We start from the raw sequence: 19,507 nt of genomic DNA on the forward strand, positions 1-19,507 counted from the left end.
AGGTTCAGCTGAAGTAATCTCCACCTCAAGGATGGTGTTCAAAGGTATCACTCTGCTAGGAGAGTTGCTCCACACTCCTGACCCTTGATCCCCGATTGGGATCCCTGGCTCCAGACACCCAACACTGCTTCACCTTATTTTATTGTCTCTCAGAATGCCCTAGAATGGCTCTCTTTGCTTCCCCCAGAATCTCTGTTATCAGCCCCTCCTATTCTCGGGGTCTCTGACTCTTGGATTTTGTTTATTTATTCATTCATTCATTCATTCTGCACTGCGTGCGGCTTGTAGGATCTTAGTTCTCTGACCAGGGATTGAACCTGGGCCCTCGGCAGTGAGAGCGCCGAGTCCTAACCACTGGACCACCAGGGAATTCCCTGGATTCTATTTAAAGTTGCTATTATTATACTGTGTAGGCCCTTACTTAAAACTGTAGACTCTCAAATTCATATACTTTCTTTTTTTTTTTAGGCATATATATTTTTTTTCACACACACACACTGTATTTTATTTTTACAAGAGATAAATAAACTGACACCGAGCATTGTAAATGGATGACCACAACAAAAGCAACAATGATTGCAATTACCGAACACGTAACACACTCATACTATGTCATAATATTGACATTCAGTCCAGGAATCCTCTACAAAAGGTGATATATTTTTAAAAGTATAAAAAAGATGTATAGCTGATTCACTTTGATATACAGCACAAACTAACGCACCATTGTAAAGCAATTATACTCCAATGAAGATGTTAAAAAAAAAAGTATAAAAAAGAGCTATTGGAATTTAGAACAGGAGAAATGTGCCGGTCTCTGATTCATAACAAGGGGCTGCAGAAGTCTCAACTGTTGTGGGAAAATGTTTCTAAAAGGATATCTTCCCTATAAAAATTAGATGAAAATATATCTTAACAAGAGATAGGACTGGAATTTCTCCAAATTGTCTTCTACTAACTAGGTTGGTGATGCTGAATTCTCAGAGCTTATATCTGCTGTAAAATGGGACTGACAATATCTGGTTCATAGAGTATTCTTACGGTAATAAGGATTCCCTAAGGTAATATCAAAGGGCTTTGTAAGAGATGGTCTTCTCACTACTGCTGTTATAAATATTCTTAAAAACCATAACCTCAAAGTAGCTTCCATTTTGTTTTGCACATTGCAGGTGTTCAGTATTTATTGAATTACTATGCGAAACAATGTAAAAGTATCCAGTTATTAAGGAAATTCCTTTATTCAAAATTTCTTTACCCTCAGACTGGATGACAATTCTAATGTTCCCAATACAATTGTTCATAATAGCCAAAAGGTGGAAAAAACCCAAATCAACTGATCAACCGATAAGTAAAATGTGGAATATCCATGGAATGGAATATTATTCAGCAATAAAAAGGACTAGAGTGTTGCTACATGCTACAACACGAAGACCCTCAAAAACATTGTGCTAAGTGAAAGAGGCCAATCATAAAAGACCACATACTGTGTGATTCCATCCATATGAAATATCCAGAACAGGGAAATCGGTAGAGACAGAAAGTAGATCAGTGTCTGCTAGGATGTGATAGCTAAAAGGTACAGGGTTTCTTTACACGCTGGTGAAATGTTCTAAAATCAGCTGCAGTGATGGTTGTAGATAATCTGTGAACATACTAAAAACCATTGAACTGCACACTTTACATGGGTGAACTGTGTGGTATATGAATTAAACATCAATAAAGCTGTCCAAAAAAAAGGTTCTTTAAAGACCCAGCTAAGCCACTTACAAAGTTTAGGCAGAAAGAAGTCTATTTCAGCTCATATCCTAAAAAATAAACTGGAAGAGAAACTCCTCCTGGAAAGAGGCAACCCTATGGTGTATGGGGCTGCCATGTCCTCTCCAATCCTGTCTGAACCAGCTGGGTACTAGGCAGCTGACCACCAATAAAACCAAGCCAGGAACACTCAGCTCCATTTGTCAGTGACCTGGGACACAATCCCATGGCTACCTCACTTGCTCTCAATCTCTGGAATGTCCTAGGTCTGGCTTCTAGGTCCAATAGTGCATGGTTCTTATTGCATTCAGAAACTGAAAGTCTTGACTCAGCCAACCTTGCACATTCCTGGGAGTTGCAACCTCTAGAGGGATGTTGAATGTTGGGGTGGGGCTGAGGCCAGGGCCAGTGGAGGGTGGGGTCTGATCTACCATCACCTCCAATAGTATTCGTGTTGTCCACTTTTCTCATTGTTGCTTTTGCTATAGTTTCCTGAGATAGTCACAGAAGGGCCTGTTGGCTTCCCACTTTCTTTTAATGGTGCTTGAGCTTCTTCTTTTTTTTTTTTTTAACATCTTTATTGGAGTATAACTGCTTTACAATGATGTGTTAGTTTCTGCTTTATAACAAAGTGAATCAGCTATACATATACATCTGTCCCCATATCTCTTCCCTCTTGCGTCTCCCTCCCTCCCACCCTCCCTATCCCACCCCTCTAGGTGGTCACAAAGCACCAAGCTGATCTCCCTGTGCTATGTGGCTGCTTCCCACTAGCTATCTGTTTTACATTTGGTAGTGTATATATGTCCATGCCTCTCTCTCACTTCGTCCCAGCTTACCCTTCCCCCTCCCTGTGTCCTCAAGTCCATTCTCTATGTCTGCGTCTTTATCCTGTCCTGCCCCTAGGTTCTTGAGAACCGTTTTTTTTTTTCTGTGGTACGCGGGCCTCTTACCGCTGTGGCCTCTCCCGTTGCAGAGCACAGGCTCCGGACGCGCAGGCTCAGCGGCCATGGCTCACGGGCCCAGCCGCTCCGCGGCATGTGAGATCTTCCCATACCGGGGCACGAACCCGTGTCCCCTGCATTGGCAGGTGGACTCTCAACCAATGCGCCACCAGGGAAGCCCTTTTTTTTTTTTTTTTTTATGATTCCATATATATGTGTTAGCATATGGTATTTGTTTTTCTCTTTCTGACTTACTTCACTCTGTGATACTTGAGTTTTTCTTTTTGTGAAATAGGGTATATGGAACTCACAGATTGCTTTTCTCTATGTAGGTCTATTGACCCTACAGTTAGTGGAAATTTATCTCAGATTTCTATGACATCACATATATTTTGGAAGAAAATACAAAAAGGAGATATCAGAGGCTGCTGCCTGTTGCTTCTTCATTGCATTTCTTAATATCAATATCAATGTTCTGAAGTGTTCTGTAATTCTAAGGCAATGCTGTTCATTCATTTTTTATTTGCATTTGGACAGGGCTTAGAGAACAAATTTACACGTACGTTTAACTTTGGCTCTTTAAGATTTGGAATTCAAATGATCTGAACTCAATGCAATATTCGTATAATGCAACCACTGTACACTTTATATTTTTCAGAGGGCTTTACAAACATGATCTCATGAGAAAGAGAGCTGGACCAAGAATCAGGAGTCTTGGGTTCTGGGACTGGCTCTCCCGCCAACCAGAGGTGGCACCTTGGGAGATCCACATACTCTTCTTGGACCTTAATTTTCCAGTTCATAAAATGGGTGAGTGGACTTGATGATCTCTGAGATACCTTTTATATCAGATATTTTGTGATTCTATGTTCATCACTGATGGTCATTTTGATCTAGCACAGAGAATTAGAGAATTAGTGTCAAAGTTTTATCATTGCTCTATATTTTTAGTTTTTCAAGATTAGAATTCCAAATATTCCTCTTAGGTGGTTTGCTTACAACTAAAATGGAGTGCTACGAGTTGACATAGGGTACTTTGCTATGGCCCAGGTCAAAGCCAAGTTTAAATCAGAGCGGTGGTTGTCACACTTGACTGTGTAACAGAATCACCTGAGGGCTTGTTAAAACACAGGCTACCAGGCCTCATTCCCAGAGTTTCTGGTGGTGCTGGTGCTACTGGTCCAAGGACCACAGTTTGAGAACTACTGAGCTAGAGGTATGTTAGCCCAGTGAGATTGCTTTGTTTTGCCTCTGTTGCTTTAGAAAAGCTAAGAGTGTTCCCACGTATTTAAAGAAAAGGGATTAGTTTGTCTTGGACACCTCCTCCTCTCCGTTTCATTTTTTCTGATTAATTTCTATCATGATGTAAGTCTTCCTGGCCTGGGTATAGAGTTTGCATTATAGGGGCTGAGGCTGGGATGAATGGACTGTCTTAAGCAAAATAGCCAAGAACTAAGGATACAGAGAAGTCATAGTATTAATAGTTGAATAAACGAGAGTTGTATCTTCCACGATCAAGAAAAGCAGTGTTGATAAGGAGGGAAAGCAGGGAAAATCTGTATAACCGTATGCACTAGTGATTCTATTCTGAAAAATGTGGCAGACTTGTTCACCAAAATGTCTCCTTCTCTTCTTCTTGGATACATAGCTGGACTGCATTTCCAGCTTTCTTCGTAGCTAGATGTGGTCATGGATTAGTTGTGTTCGGTGACATGTGAGTGGATGTGATTTGTGCAGCTCTAGAAAGTAGTCTGGAGATTTGTATAAGAGACTGTGCCTCTTCCCTGTTCCCTTTCTCTTCCTCCATCTTCTGGATGGAAATCCACAGAGCCTGAGTCCCTGAGTCACCACCTGGAGGAGAGCTGCCTGATGACATTCAGGAACTCTGGAATTTTTACATGAGTTAGAAATATATATATCTACTGTATTTGAGCTCTCATAAACTTTTGGGTCTATTTTTTACTGCATCCACATCCTAATCAATAAGCATATATTCCATTATTTCTCAATATTAGAGGACCAAGCTGTGGGGATGGGAGAAAACAAAAGTTAGGACCAGATAAATGCATATCAGATCCTAAATATGAGCTGAGAGCTATACTAACCAATGTTCCCATTAGAGTTAGATGAAGAAGGGGATCTCCTGGCACTCAGGGGGCTTGTGAGTAGAACCCACATAAATTCACACTAAAATCTATTGAGAGATCCCAATTATACTCTTCTATTTTCAAGATAAGAATATTATAAAAATTAACATAGGCTGGTTGGAAAATATGCCACAGAATAAGGAAAGGGGACCACCTCTCAGTGTACTCAGTGGAGAAATATAGTTCTGGAAATATTTACTGCAAGAACAAAAAGAACTTTATAGAAACTATTTGTTGACCACAATAGTTGCAAGAAGGCATGACCTTGATTAAAGAAGAAGCAAAACAATAAGACAAAATGTAAGAGGTGAAGGGTCTAATGGGATGAGATTCAGATTTAACAAACTGCGGCAGAAAGGGAGAAAGAAGCACTAAAAGGAGAAATCAATGAAACTGATACGAGTGCCAAGATGAAAATTCCAAGGCAAACTTGAGAAGCTCTCTCAGAGCTCAGGGGAAAAGAACTAATAGATAAAAGCAAGAAGAATTTGACAGATTTGGAGGGCATGAAACAAAGATTAAACTTAGGAATTATAGAGATTTCTGAGGAAAGAAACAGAACAAATAGAATAAAATGTAAAGATCGAAAGTATGTTGAAGGAATCTATATGAATTTGAAAAAACATCTGAATTTAAAGATTGAAATGGCTTGCTATGTTCCAGGCAACACACACACACACACACACACACACACTCTCGCTCATATCCTGGCCATTAAAAAAAATTCTAAGAATTAAAATCAGCCACTTGGGACTTCCCTGGTGGCGCAGTGGTTAAGAATCCACCCGCCAATTCCCGGGACACGGGTTCAAGCCCTAGTCTGGGAAGACCCCACCTGTCACGGAGCAACTAAGCCCATGCACCACAACTACTGAGCCTGTGCTCTAGAGCCCAAGAGCCACAACTACTGAGCCTGCGTGCCACAACTACTGAAGCCCACGCACCTAGAGCCCATGCTCTGCAACCTAGAGCCCGTGTTCTGCAACAAGAGAAGCTACTGCAGTGAGAAGCCTGTGTACCGCAGCGAAGAGTAGCATCCGCTCACCACAACTAGAGAAAGCCTGCACGCAGCAACGAAGACCCAGCACAGCCAAAAATAAAAAATACAAATAAATAAATAAATTTGTATTAAAAAAATAAAGTCAGCCACTCAAAATTATTTACATATCCAGGCAGAAAAAAAAAATCAGTTTTACCACAAGAGAACAAAAATTCAGTCTGGCTTCAGACTTTGACTCTTTTTTTTTTTTTTTTTTTTTTGCGGTACGCAGGCCTCTCACTGCTGTGGCCTCTCCCGTTGCAGAGCACAGGCTCCGGACATGCAGGCTCAGCGGCCATGGCTCACGGGCCCAGCCGCTCCGCGGCATGGGGGATCCTCCCAGACCGGGGCACGAACCCATGTCCCCTGCATCGGCAGGCCGACTCTCAACCACCGCGTCACCAGGGAAGCCCCAGATTTCTACTCTTTAACCTTAAATGATAAAAGATGATGGAATAACATCTACTGGTTTTATAGGGAAATTGTTTAGATCCATGGTTTTTGAACCAGGCTAAATTTTCGTTTATGGTTGAAGGTAGAAGCAAACTATTCTAGGAACTGTAAGGATCTAGGAAATTTACCAACTATTTGCCCTTTGTGGGAAAACTTTTTCCAGAAGACATTGTCTAATTGCCAGAGCTGAATCAGTATTATAAGTTCAAAAAAGTCAGTGATCTGGTAGCCTTTGTATAAAAAATGATCTTTGAGCTTCTACACTATCCTCTATTCAGCCTACTGGCCTGGAGCGGGTGCTGCGTCCTGCTGTCTATAGCCGACTCACCTTGCTCAGCCACATCCCTGGGCAGCCCATCTAGCTCTCTACTCTGTATTCCTGCTATCCAGGAACCCAGAGCAGCTCAGGAGAGCCGCACCGCAAGGTGTCCTCCCTCCCTGATTGATGCTCTGCAGCCATATAGACACGACTGTGCCCCAAGATGGTGCAAGAGAAGCCTCAGAGGCATGTTTTGAAGTCCTAGATGAAGAATGAGACCTAGGGTCTCTGCTGTAGACTGAATGTTTGCATCCCCCAAATTCATATTTTGAAGCCTAATCCCTAGTGTGATGGTATTTGGAGGCGGGGCTTTGGGGAGATGATTGGGTCATGAGAGTGAATCCATCATGAATGGGATGAAAGCCCTTATAAAAGAGACCCCAGAGAGCTCCCTTGTCCCTTCTAGCATGGGGGCACCACCTGTCAGGGCCACCACCTGTCAGGGCCACCTGTGAACCAGGAAGCAGGTTCTCATCAGACACGGAATCTGCCAGAGCGTTGATCTAGACTTCCCAGTCTCCAGCACTGTGAGCAATAAAGTTTCTGTTGTTTATAAGCCACCCAATCTATGGTATTTTTCTTACAGCAGCCTGAATGCACTAAGACAGTCTCCTTTGCTCTCCATAGTACCTTCATCCACCTAAATACCTGCCCCTCTCAGGCTGAAGAGGGGAAAATGGGCACACCTACATGGGAGGGTGGAATTTCCCCCTTCCTCTTTCTAGCTGGACCTCTCTTAAATATATATCTTTAATCTAGATCATAAAAACAGTTGGTTTGGGATGTTTGGGGCCAGGGAGATTAGAGAAATTTAGACAAAACTTTCTTTAGATAATGCCTGGGATTGCAAGGTATTATCTGCTACAAAATCCTAGTTTTGAATTCTAGAAGCTGAACTTTACTTGAGTTTCCTTCTATGCTTGCTTTCTCTAATAAACCCCTCCAGGTAGCTGGGCATCAGGGGCTGATGAGTGCTGACTAGGATGAAGGCTATTCATAGAAAAAGACAAAATGTTGCTATGTTACCTTTATATCAGATGATCCCAATTTATATATTTTTGTATAATATGTAAATACATTATGTGTAAATACATAAAATTCAACAAGTTATGAACCATGATTATTTCTGAGTAGTAGTATAATAGGTAATTTTTTCTTTATATTAGCCTGAAATTTTATTTTTCTAAGCTCACTATAATGCTCATGCATTGCTTCTGTCATAAAAACAATAACTGAAAAAAACAAAAAACAGTAACTGTTGCTTAAAAATATTGTAAAAATAAGAACTGTAGGGACTTACAATAGCCAAAACAGACTATGTGACAGCATTCAAAATCGTGATAATAAATTTTAGGACAGAAATGTAAGATTCAATATGGTAACAAGTCTATATACTTAAGGGTCAAAATATAATTTAACTTAAAAAAATCAAATGTGCTTATTTTTAATTAATCATAGTGTTTAGGTAGAAAAATCCACTCACTTGGTCATATGTTGCTGTGGCTATTTATCGTACTTATCATACCAATACGTGAAATAATAGAAGTGACATATTTGATATAAATGGGCATTGCTTTGTCAATATGCATAGTCTTCCCTGAAATTCATCTGATAGCTTGCTTCTCCTTCTTACCGAGTGCTAATTCTGGCAGGAAAAAGCCAGAATTCTGTTCCAAAACCTGGCTTTCATCACCTATTTCTCTCTCTTCAAAGGAGAGAAATGGAAAGGGTGTTATAAAACAGGAACCATAGCTTGTTCACCAAGCTATGAATGAATCACCAAGTGATGAATCAAACCAGGGCCACTGATGGTGCCCTAAATCACGAGAGCAGCCTGTCAAGGGGAACCCCATAGGAGATTTAGAACTGGCACCACTCATCCATCTCCTTCAGGGCGCATTCGTGGGCCCATGTGCTCATGTGACAAGTGATATTTTGGGATAAGGAACTCCTGGGGTTCTTATCATAAGCTTCTCTGACTAATTAGAAAGGAGTCAGTCCCCTGCCTTTCCCTGGAGCTGTGTTACTAGTGTGAGGTGCTAGAAATGGATGTCTACATTTATGTCATTCCAACTCCAGCCCAGCTGTTTAGAATAAGCAGCCAGCTCTCGGCAGACTTCTCTGCTCTTCTCCCGGAACTAACAAAAGGTCAGTTGAGCAGTACATCAAGAGTGCTCTTCCTAAAAACTTCTCGATTGCGAAAATAGAAATGACGTTCCATGTAGAGTGCTGACATGTCACTGAGTGATAATCCCACCTTGCCAAATCCCCATGCGGAGCAATCAGACTGCCTCGCTGGTCCCTTCTTCCTGTTTTCTAGGGTTGCATCCTGACTCCTGTGGTATGTGTTAGGATGGAATTTTCTAGAATCACCTGACTTTCTCTCTGGCAGTTCCACTGTCTCAGTTCAGTGTCTCTCTTAAAATGGACTTAGCTGTCAACCAGCGGCCCTAGTTTGATGCTCTCCTCACTGTTGGAATTTCTGTTAACTCTCTTCTTCAACCATTTTTCTTAGCTCAGTTTGAACTTGAAGTTGTCATCCACCCCACCGTTTGAGCTTGGGCAGAGCAGTAAACAGAGCACCCAGCAAACTGGTTCAAAAGTTATGCTCTTAGGTAGAGTGTGGGCTGTTTTCAAAACAGACTGCCTGAATTCAGTCAAGCAACCAGCAACCAGGCAGTTACTAACTGGTGGGTTGTGATCCAGCCATCAGAAGTGTGATATCTTTCTAAGCCGCCTGTGTGTGTAGACGCGGCAGGAGTTCTTATCAGCTGACGTCCTTATGATCACGCCTCTTCATCGGCACATCAGTACTGGGTACTCTTAGTTTTCTCATGCTTTGCTAGTATGTTTCCTTAAGGAATTAATTTATTCTAATTAATTTTAAGGCATGATATTCCTCCATTAAACCTGATTCCACTTAGAAAAAGATATGTTCTTTCAGCGTTATAGAATTATATAGGAGCAAGAAATTTCAATGACCTTCGGGGTCTGGTAACTGGAAATATAATTTGCAGTGAAATCCTACTATTCCTCCTCTTCTTCCTTCTTTTTCTTGTCATTCTCCTCCTTCTTCCATATCCCTCCAGGACCTCAATATGTATCATTGTTAATCTAGATTCCAGAGGTGAAAGCCTTGCCTGGAATGGGGTAAGAACACTCCTTCCCCCTTTTCTGCTTTAATTATAAATATGTGAATCACAGTCCTAGGAAAACACATGGGGAAAGAAAAGAAATATATAGAGAAGGAGGAAAAATGCCTGGCCAGATGTCCCCCAGCCTCCCAAGGCATCCACCAGACAAGTTAATAACTTAAGACAATGTCTGACAGGTTGATATTTCCAGCTTGCGTTCCTGAAAGATATTTTGGGACCCAAAATATTGCAGTGCCTCCCTGCCGTGTGAAATTCTAAAAGGAGATTCAGAAAAGCAAAGAGGAATGCTTAGAAAAAGGACTATTTCTGATTTTGTCAATACAGTTCAGGGGTCATAGAAGTTGTTGATTTAAAGAATATAAGACTTTCTCTGTGGGATCAGTTCTCAGGGAGAAATTTGCTAGCTGGACTTAATCACTACCTTCAACTTTAGTGACTTCCCACAGTGGACACTTGCTCCTTAATTTTATTTCTCTTAAGACTCACTTGGCCCTTTATGTTCTTGTGGCCCTTTGATGGGTTGAGTTATGTTAACTCCTGTGGATTTGCTTCCTAGACCCCAACCCAGTGGGAGGAGATGTCATACCTCTGACCTCTGTCTCACCCAGTGCTGGGACCCCTCGTCTTCTATATCCTCTTTTTCTCCCCTTGGCGCATCCCGGGTGGTTCAAGCACAGCACAACATTTTCTTTTTTTTTTTTTTTTAATTGAGGTAGATTTGATTTACAATGTTGTGTCAATCTCTGCTGTACAGCAAAGTGACTCAGTTACATACATATAGACATTCTTTTTTAAATATTCTCTTCCATTATGGTTTATCCCTGGAGATTGGATAATAGTTCCCTGTGCTATAGATAGGACCTTGTTGTTTATCCATTCTACATGTAATAGTTTGCATCTACCAACCCCAAACTCCCAGTCCATCCCTCTCCCCCCCCACAGCCTTGGCAACCACAAGTCTGATCTCTATGTCTGGGAGTCTGTTTCTGTTTTGTACCTAGGTTCATTTGTGTCATATTTTAGATTCCACATCTAAGTGATATCATACGGCATTTGTCTTTCTCTTTCTGACTTACTTCACTTAGTATGATAATCTCCACTTGCATCCATGTTGTTACAAATGGCATTATTTTGTTCTTTTTTAATGGCTGAGTAGTATTCCATTGTATATATATACCACATCTTCTTTATCCAGTTATCTGTCAACGGACATTTAGGTTGTTTCCATGTCTTGGCTATTGTGAATAGCGCTGCTATGAACATAGGGGTGCATGTATCTTTTTGAATTATAGTTTTATCTGGGTATATGCCCAGGAGTGGGATTGCTGGATCATATGGTAATTCTATTTTTAGTTTTCTGAGGAACCTCCATACTGTTTTCCACAGTGGCTGAACCCACTTACATTCCCACCAACAGTGTAGGAGGGTTCCCTTTTCTCCACATCCTGTCCAGCATTTGCTGTTTGCAGACTTTTTGATGATGGCTCTTCTGGCCGGCGTGAGGTAGTACCTCTTTTGATTTGCATTTAAGCATAGCATCTTCTTGGTAGCCATTAATGGGATCCTGAGTTGCCCACAGCAGCAGCTGCCATGGGTCCTCTATACACTGACCTTGATGTCAGCATTGTTCCATGAGTGCTACAACTGTGCTGTTAGGGTCTTCACGTAGTGGCCTGGGTCCTTTTGCTTTCTCACAACCCCTACTCTCATGGAATACATTCCACTAGAGCCGTAGGACAGGGCTTATAGGGCCACCGTCTGCCTCTTTGGAGCTCCAGGTCTTGCTGCTCCTGCTTTCCATCACAGGGAAGGAGCTCTGGTGTGGGTGAGAACAACTCCTCAGTCTTAGTTAAAGAGGCAGAATAACATCGATTCAGAGGAATGCTGGCTACCACTCAGCAACGAGAAAGATGTGGAGACAGGGGACCAGGCAACCCAGAAGGGCCGTTCCTTCGAGTGAGTTACGATGCGTATGCAGTTCTCGGTGACTTGCTGTGTTATTCGCCTGGATCTGAGAAACCCTATTCTCCAGAGGCTGATGGTGATGCTCCCAGGGCAGTGGTTTATTTTCCTACACAGCATCTGTTTTACATTCCTACTATCCGTGAATGTGTGTAGTTGGCTATTTGCCTGCACTTGCCTCTCTCTCCTTCTCCCCCTCCTCCCGATAGCTTTTCTCTTTGGAAGAACCAGATCATTTCTCTCCCCGAACAGGTCTTTCCAGGGAGGAAAACGCTGAACAGTACCAAATGTGGCCTTTGGTTTGTGTATTTCCTGGTCCCCCGCCACCCCGCACCGGGGAACCTGGGCAGAGCAGGGCCTCTGGAAGCTCTTCCCATTTTGTGGACACAGCCCTGAATTCCAGCCTTTCCAGAAGGGCTTCAAGTCACCTTTGTGACAGTGGTTAGTGTTATGGTCAACTTGGGCGGCTTCAGGTGTGACTCCTAGAGCTGTGAGCTCCAGGTTTTTCCCTCCCTGCCTTCCCCAACCTCCCCACAATCCCTTCTGCCTTCATTTCTAATTGGAAAAATAGGGGAGGGAGGTGTGGTTAAAGCAGAGATACTAAAATAGGTCAGGCCATCACGCAGGTTCCAAAATAAACATCATTAATGCCAAGTCACTGAACCATACAGCCCAAGCTGACAGTGCCTCGTCTGCCTGCTGCTTCTGACTTGGGATTTTAAAGAAACAGTGAAAGGACTTACAAAAGAGCCTTCCCAAAAGGGAGGCAGTTTTGGGGTGAGTTGGGGAGAAGATGGGATAAGAGAAGTGAGGAAAGACCCTGCCATAGCAAGATTTAAGTGCAAACCAGAATTTGCCCTTTATAATCCAGGTTGCTATTTTTGGTTATCACTGTGGGGTATGGAGGGGACCAGGATGGGGAGGCAGAAACGTATTCTTGCCCCAGTGCAGGCCTGAACTTTATGAGGGTGGAACGGTAAGCACACAACATAGGGTTTTATGCATCAGCACAGCTTTGTGTCAGATCGTTCTCAGCCGGTATCTTGTAGGGGCACGTGAATGTGAATGGCCCTGTTGTTCTAGAGGTTGAATTGCAGTTACCGAGATATGATAGGAAACGTGGTCTTAATGTTGCCCAGTAAAACGGTATTCCTCCACCTATGTATGGCACCTATGGTCCATTTAGTTTCATATACACAAAGTAATCTCTTTGGTAGTCAAACTCCCATGAGCCCCCCAGAAAACAGGGAAGCAAGAACTCTGTTGCCTAGCAACCAATGGATCATTACAACACTAGATAAATCGAATCAATATTGCTCTAAATATTGAACCTTCAGATGATGAAAAAACCCTCAGAGCCATGTCCGTAACTCCTTGGCTCTCCTTTCCTAGACTCAGCATCTGGGTGGGACCAGCTTGCGTTCTGACAATCTCCAGGGTCCTACAGGGAGGGAGAGGACAGTGTGCTGAGTTCCACAGCACAACCCATCAGGAGTGATTCCAGAAAGGGGATTCCTAAAGGCTGAATCCCTGGAGTTTGGAGCCTCCTGTCCACCTGGCAGCACTGGCTGGCCTGGAGTGAAGTCATGGTCCTGAGTTCCTAACTTACTGGCATCTGGTCAGGGCTCATTAAAGTTAAAGAGACCAAGGTCACTCTGCCAACAGTTTCTTCGAAAGAGCTCCAGCGAGCAGTCAGGGCACTCCATGGTCAGTCCTCTCATTAACCCCTGACCCCCAGGTCCTCCCCCTCCCTCTCATCACCAAGCCCCAGCTGTGGACTGTGCCCTCTCTGTCTGCCAGCACCCTCAGATTGTCACTCTGGGGCTTCTTTTCCCTTAAAGTCTCTTTTCATCTATTTTAAGGCAACCCTCACATTACACGTTTGCCCAGGCCCCGACACCTTGATAGGAACCAGCCGAGTTTGGAAGAACTTTGAACAACATCCAGCTGCCTCGGTTTTCTAACTAGTGATTTTTCTTCCTGGAAATAACACCGTGCCCTATTCCTAGAAACAGTTTCCTGTCAGAATATCCTTTCTGAATAGGCTGCAATAGGTACTCTTTTAGAAGCTTCCTTTGGGAGCCCCAACTTTAGGCTTCTGTCACAGTGCTGTTGGAAGCACTCATTTTTTCACATGTAAACTTGAGGGTTGACCTTGGTGAGTTACTGAGGTGTAGAAGAAGAAAACTAACATGAAACCTGCCACATGCCAGGTGCTGCACCGGTGCTTTAACTGGGGCTGCTCATTTAAGCCCTGTGATATCCATATGAGGTCGAGCTTTTATTTCCATTTTACAGATGGGGAAACTGAGGCTTAACAAGGTTATAGGAACTTACCTTTAAGAGAGAGTTGCAGTGTTCTAACAGGTGGTAATTCTATCCTTCTCTCTGACCTTCGTGTGGTCACTGAGAGGTATATGGCTGGGCAATGGGCCCTTTCTTTTTTTTTTTTTTTTAACATCTTTATTGGAGTATGATTGCTTTAAAATGATGTGTTAGTTTCTGCTTTATAACAAAGTGAATCAGCTATACATATACATATGTCCCCATATCTCCTCCCTCTTGCGTCTCCCTCCCACCCTCCCTATCCCACCCCTCTAGGTGGTCACAAAGCACCAAGCTGATCTCCTTGTGCTGTGCGGCTGCTCCCCACTAGCTGTCTATTTTACATTTGGTAGTGTATATATGTCCATGCCACTCTCTCATTTCGTCCCAGCTTACCCTTCCCCCGCCCCGTGTCTTCAAGTCCATTCTCTACGTCTGCGTCTTTATTCATGTCCTGCCCCTAGGTTCTTCAGAACCATTGTTTTTTGTTTTTTTTTAGATTCCATATATATATGTGTTAGCATATGGTATTTGTTTTTCTCTTTCTGACTTACTTCACTCTGTATGACAGACTCTAGGACCATCCACCTCACTACAAATAACTCAATTTCGTTTCTTTTTATGGCTGAGTAACATTCCATTGTATATATGTGCCATATCTTCTTTATCCATTCATCTGTCAATGGACACGTAGGTTGCTTCCATGTCCTGGCTATTGTAAATAGAGCTGCAGTGAACATTGTGGTACATGACTCTCTTTGCATTATGGTTTTTTCAGGGTATATGCCCAGTAGTGGGATTGCTGGGTCATATAGTAGTTCTATTTTTAGTTTTTTAAGGAGCCTCTGTACTGTTCTCCATAGTGGCTGTATCAATTTACATTCCCACCAGCAGTGCAAGAGGGTTCCCTTTTCTCCACACCCTCTCCAGCATTTATTGTTTGTAGAGTTTTTGAAGATGGCCATTCTGACCGGTGTGAGGTGATACCTCATTGTAGTTTTGATTTGCACTTCTCTAATGATTAATGATGTTGAGCATTCTTTCATGTGTTTGTTGGCAATCTGTATATCTTCTTTGGAGAAATGTCTATTTAGGTCTTCTGCCCATTTTTGGATTGGGCTGTTTTTTTTTTTTTGATATTGAGCTGCATGAGCTGCTTGTAAATTTTGGAGATGAATCGTTTGTCAGTTGCTTCATTTTCAAATATTTTCTCCCATTCTGAGGGTTGTCTTTTTGTCTTGTTTATGGTTCCCTTTGCTGTGCAAAAGCTTTGAAGTTTCATTAGGTCCCATTTGTTTATTTTTGTTTTTATTTCCATTTCTCTAGGAGGTGGGTCAAAAAGGATCTTGCTGTGATTTATGTCATAGAGTGTTCTGCCTGTGTTTTCCTCTAAGAGTTTTATAGTGTCTGGCCTTAGATTTAGGTCTTTAATCCATTTTGAGTTTATTTTTGTGTATGGTGTTAGGGAGTGTTCTAATTTCATTCTTGTACATGTAGCTGTCCAGTTTTCCCAGCACCACTTATTGAAGAGGCTTTTTCTCCATTTTATATTCTTGCCTCCTTTATCAAAAATAAGGTGACCATGTGTGCGTGGGTTTATCTCTGGGCTTTCTAATGGACCCTTTCTTATTTCCAATGACCATATGGTGCCATTTTTTAAAAATCGAAGTATAGTTGATGTATAATATTATATGTTACAGGTATACAATATTGTGAGTCACAAATTTTAAAGCTTATACTCCGTTTATAGCTATTATAAAATTTTGGCTATATTCACCATGTTGTACAGTATACCCTCGTAGCTTATTTTATACCTAATAGTTCGTACCTGTTAATCCCCTACCTCTATATTGCCCCTCCCCCCTTCCCTCTCCTCACTGGTAACCACTAGTTTGTTCCCTATATCTGTGAGTCTGCTTTTTTGATATATTCGCCATACAGTGCCATATTTAAAGAGGGGGTGAAGGGTAGGAATTAACACTTTCTGTACAGTAATGTGCAGGATGGTCTCCAACATGCAAGAGAACCTCTCAAATTATGAGACAGGGTGGGACAGGAGAATATATTTGTTTTCCTTCTGGATTTCAGCAGTGCTAGCTCTAATAATTCATATAGGTCCTTGGGATGTGTGCATGCCTGTAGAACCCAACATTTATCTCCAAGACAATTCAGGCAGGTCCCCCTTTTCATTATTCTCTTGATGCTTTGTTCTCCATTATATTATCCCTCAAGCTTGGATTAAATTGTCCTCACGAATGTGGGGGTGAATCAGGAGACTTAAAACATTGGAGGAGGAAACTGAACACTGTCCAGTATAATTTTCCCTATAGCCCAGCAGGCTCTCCACAGGGGTCCTTCTCCCCACACTGGTCCCCTCCCTTCAGGACCCTTTTATCAAGCATCCCATTCTTCCCGTCTCCATGGAGCACATCTCCATCTACCTTCTGGGAAATCTATCTCCCTATCCTCAGGGAAATCTCTGAATCTCAAGATCCATTACTCTCTCCATCCCACTCCAACGGTACATTTATCCTCATCTGAGTCATTAAGTTAATGGTAACACCCTGGGCAGGGTGGGTGAGGATGTGCAGCAGGGAAATTATTGCTTTTCCCAAGTCCCCAAACAGGGTACTTGGCAGGGCTGGGAGACCTCCATATCTACTCTCTCCCAGCAGACTGAGTTCTGCTGTCCCAGGGCAGAAAAACTACAGAAACCTACCCAGGTCTCAGGCCAGGTGATGCCATAAGACCCCACCAAGTGTTCTGTGCATGCATCCTCCCCGGACTGGCCTCTGAGTCACTTATTTGTCACCATCATAACCACTATTTGTAGTTCTGCTCCTACAGGCCAGGCCCTGTGCAGTGTGTTATTGTATTTGCTCTTCTAATAACGCTGCAAGTTAGATATCATTAACACCCTTTCACAGAGAGGAAGTGGAAGCAGAGAATGATCATGCAGTTTGCCCAAGGACACCCAGCAAATGGGTGTCCTTTTTAAATGAGTGTGATTTGAAATGAGTTCTGTCTGAAGTCAAGGCTCTCGTGCCTGTTCTGAAGAGTTGACTTTGCTTTGCAGAAGCTGGTGGGAGGAGAGGGCTTACAGGAAATGCTCTGGGAGCACAAGAGGGACCCAGGAGGTGACTGGCAGAATATTGCCTTCACCTGAGAAATCAGGTGACCTGGATTTTAGTCCCAGTTTTATTCAAATTTATTTGAATAAACTCCCAGCTTCTTTTTCAGCATCTGTAACATGAAGGAAGAAGGTTCAGTGACCTTCCAGCTCTTGGAATCCAGTTCAGTCCAATGGCCAGAGTTCTGAATCCCCTGGAGGCAAAACTTAGGAACTGGATCCAGACCAGCGCAGTCTTTAAATGTCTGTTCTTCCAGACTTCACTTGAAATGAATAAAAGACATAAGTAATCTTTGCATGCATCGCCACTGCCAGGGCGCCACAGAACTGAGTGACTGAGGTCTCCTCCTGCCTAGAATGAAATCCTTCAGTCAGTTTCCTTGGCTGTGATTTCTTTACATGTGAATAAAAGTCTCTGTAGGAAGGTATTTCTGGTTTTAAAGAAGCCTGAATCTATAAAACAAATCAATTGTTTAGATACTATGAATGTTTATGTTATAAAAGCATTCTGAAGAATTCCTCTTTTTATGCCATTCTACAATTATTATTATTAACAAATCAAGTAATGGAAAGATAGTTAAAAATTAGGGATTGAGAAACAGGGCCAACGTATAACCAGTCTACTGATTCACCTTATTCATAGCTCACCTTATAAAAGTTAGGATGATGTGGGACTTCCCTGGCGGTCCAGTGGTTAAGACTCTGTGCTTCCAATGCAAGGGGCACCGGTCTGATCTCTGGTTGCGGAACTAAGATCCTGAATGCTATGCAGCACAGCCAAAAAAATTAAAAAAAAAAAGTTAGGATGATGTATGTTTGAGATAACACTCATTCCCATATAGACCCTTTGCCTCCCTTAGATGTGTTTCTTCTTTTGAAAATGCCCTTGCTTAGATCTATCAAAATCCTACCTATCCATTCTCATTCTCACTTTTAATCATGTAATGTTTTGCATTATCAACTAGCTATGCCGAGTGTGTTTGTGCAAATTGATTCCATTACTACATTTTTCTTTAGAGTGTTACCCCTATCTTAGCCCCCAGGTGACTAGTGGGATAGTCACAGGCATTCAGTGTCTACTTATTGACAAAGACCGTGACCGTGCACCAGGGAGCTGCTGGTCCAAAGAGAGGTAGAGACCCAGAGAGCGGGCCTGAACCCCACTGGAAGGCTCAGCCAGGCTAAGCTGACCCACATCCTGGGCTGTCCCAGAAACTCCTAGGAGCTAGAAAAGGACATTTTCGCTGCTGTAAGGCAGTGTGTTTGGGGAAGTCAGGTATGCAGCAGCAACGGCTGGTTAATGTATTATTTTTATATGGGCATAGTGAGTACTGTGGGGAGAAGGGCAGGGTGGTGGGGAAAAGAAAGGTTTCTAGGTTACCCGGGGGAGGAGAGGACGCTGTTATTTGTCTGTCACAGGTCCTGAAGGACCTTGTAGTCAAAATTTCTCTGAACTTTCCATACCTATCATTGTGCCCAACAGGCCATTATGCCAGATTTTTTAAGGCAGGAATTCAGTGGTGACCCGTACAGAGCTGAAAGGGCAAAACTGAAAGGCAGTAAGAGAATAACCTTTCACATCAGGCAAAATTGATGGCCTGACTCCACAGCCCCGAAGGCTTGTATAGCTCAGCAACTTAGAGCAACCTTCATTCTTGTTGGCTTAGGTGACGTCTGTTCGTGCTAAGAGTGAGGGTCCTCCACTCTGCCTAGGCGCAGGAGAGAGCTCTGAACATTTAAAGAAATACAGGCATAATATAATCCAACCTTGATGATGATAGAAATTTCCAGGGGAATGGCAATAATATTCAAACCAGTATTACGATCATCATTTGGAAATATTCACATGATGCTTTAAGCCACTGTGGTCATGTTCTTCCTTGCGTAGAAAGATAGAAGTTTTAAAAAATGGAACACTTGAAAAACCACTTGATACCAGTATTGTGATCCCAGAGGGCTTTGAAGAGTATTGGACTAAGCTTAGAAAAATGATAATTATCTGTTACCTAGAAAAAGCAGGTAGGTCATTGCAGAGAGAGCAATTTAATTTTAGTCCACGTATTTCCACACAAATTTCAGCCTCCCATGCAATTAGCTAAAATAACTAAAATTGGGGAGTGTACAAAGGCCATGCTCATGTGTGCTAATTAATGATTCAAATTAAGCAGAATTTATAAACCTGTTGGCAGTTACTTGTTTGAACTGACTTCTCTTTCTGTGTTGATGAGCCCTTCTGTTGAAATGGACCACCCAGTCCAGAGTGATGCCTGCCTCTGCC

At 42.5% G+C, this 19,507-nt stretch overlaps 1 non-coding gene across 1 annotated transcript; it reads right to left on the reverse strand.

Moving 5' to 3' along the window:
• Window positions 1-296: 296 nt before the first annotated feature.
• On the reverse strand, window positions 297-369 carry TRNAE-CUC. The gene has a single exon. It is a non-coding gene; the product is annotated as a tRNA-Glu (tRNA).
• Window positions 370-19,507: the final 19,138 nt, after the last annotated feature.

Source organism: Monodon monoceros, unplaced genomic scaffold, assembly GCF_005190385.1.
Source record: "Monodon monoceros isolate NGI ecotype Baffin Bay Population unplaced genomic scaffold, NGI_Narwhal_1 Super_Scaffold_13, whole genome shotgun sequence".
NCBI classification, from domain to species: domain Eukaryota; kingdom Metazoa; phylum Chordata; class Mammalia; order Artiodactyla; family Monodontidae; genus Monodon; species Monodon monoceros.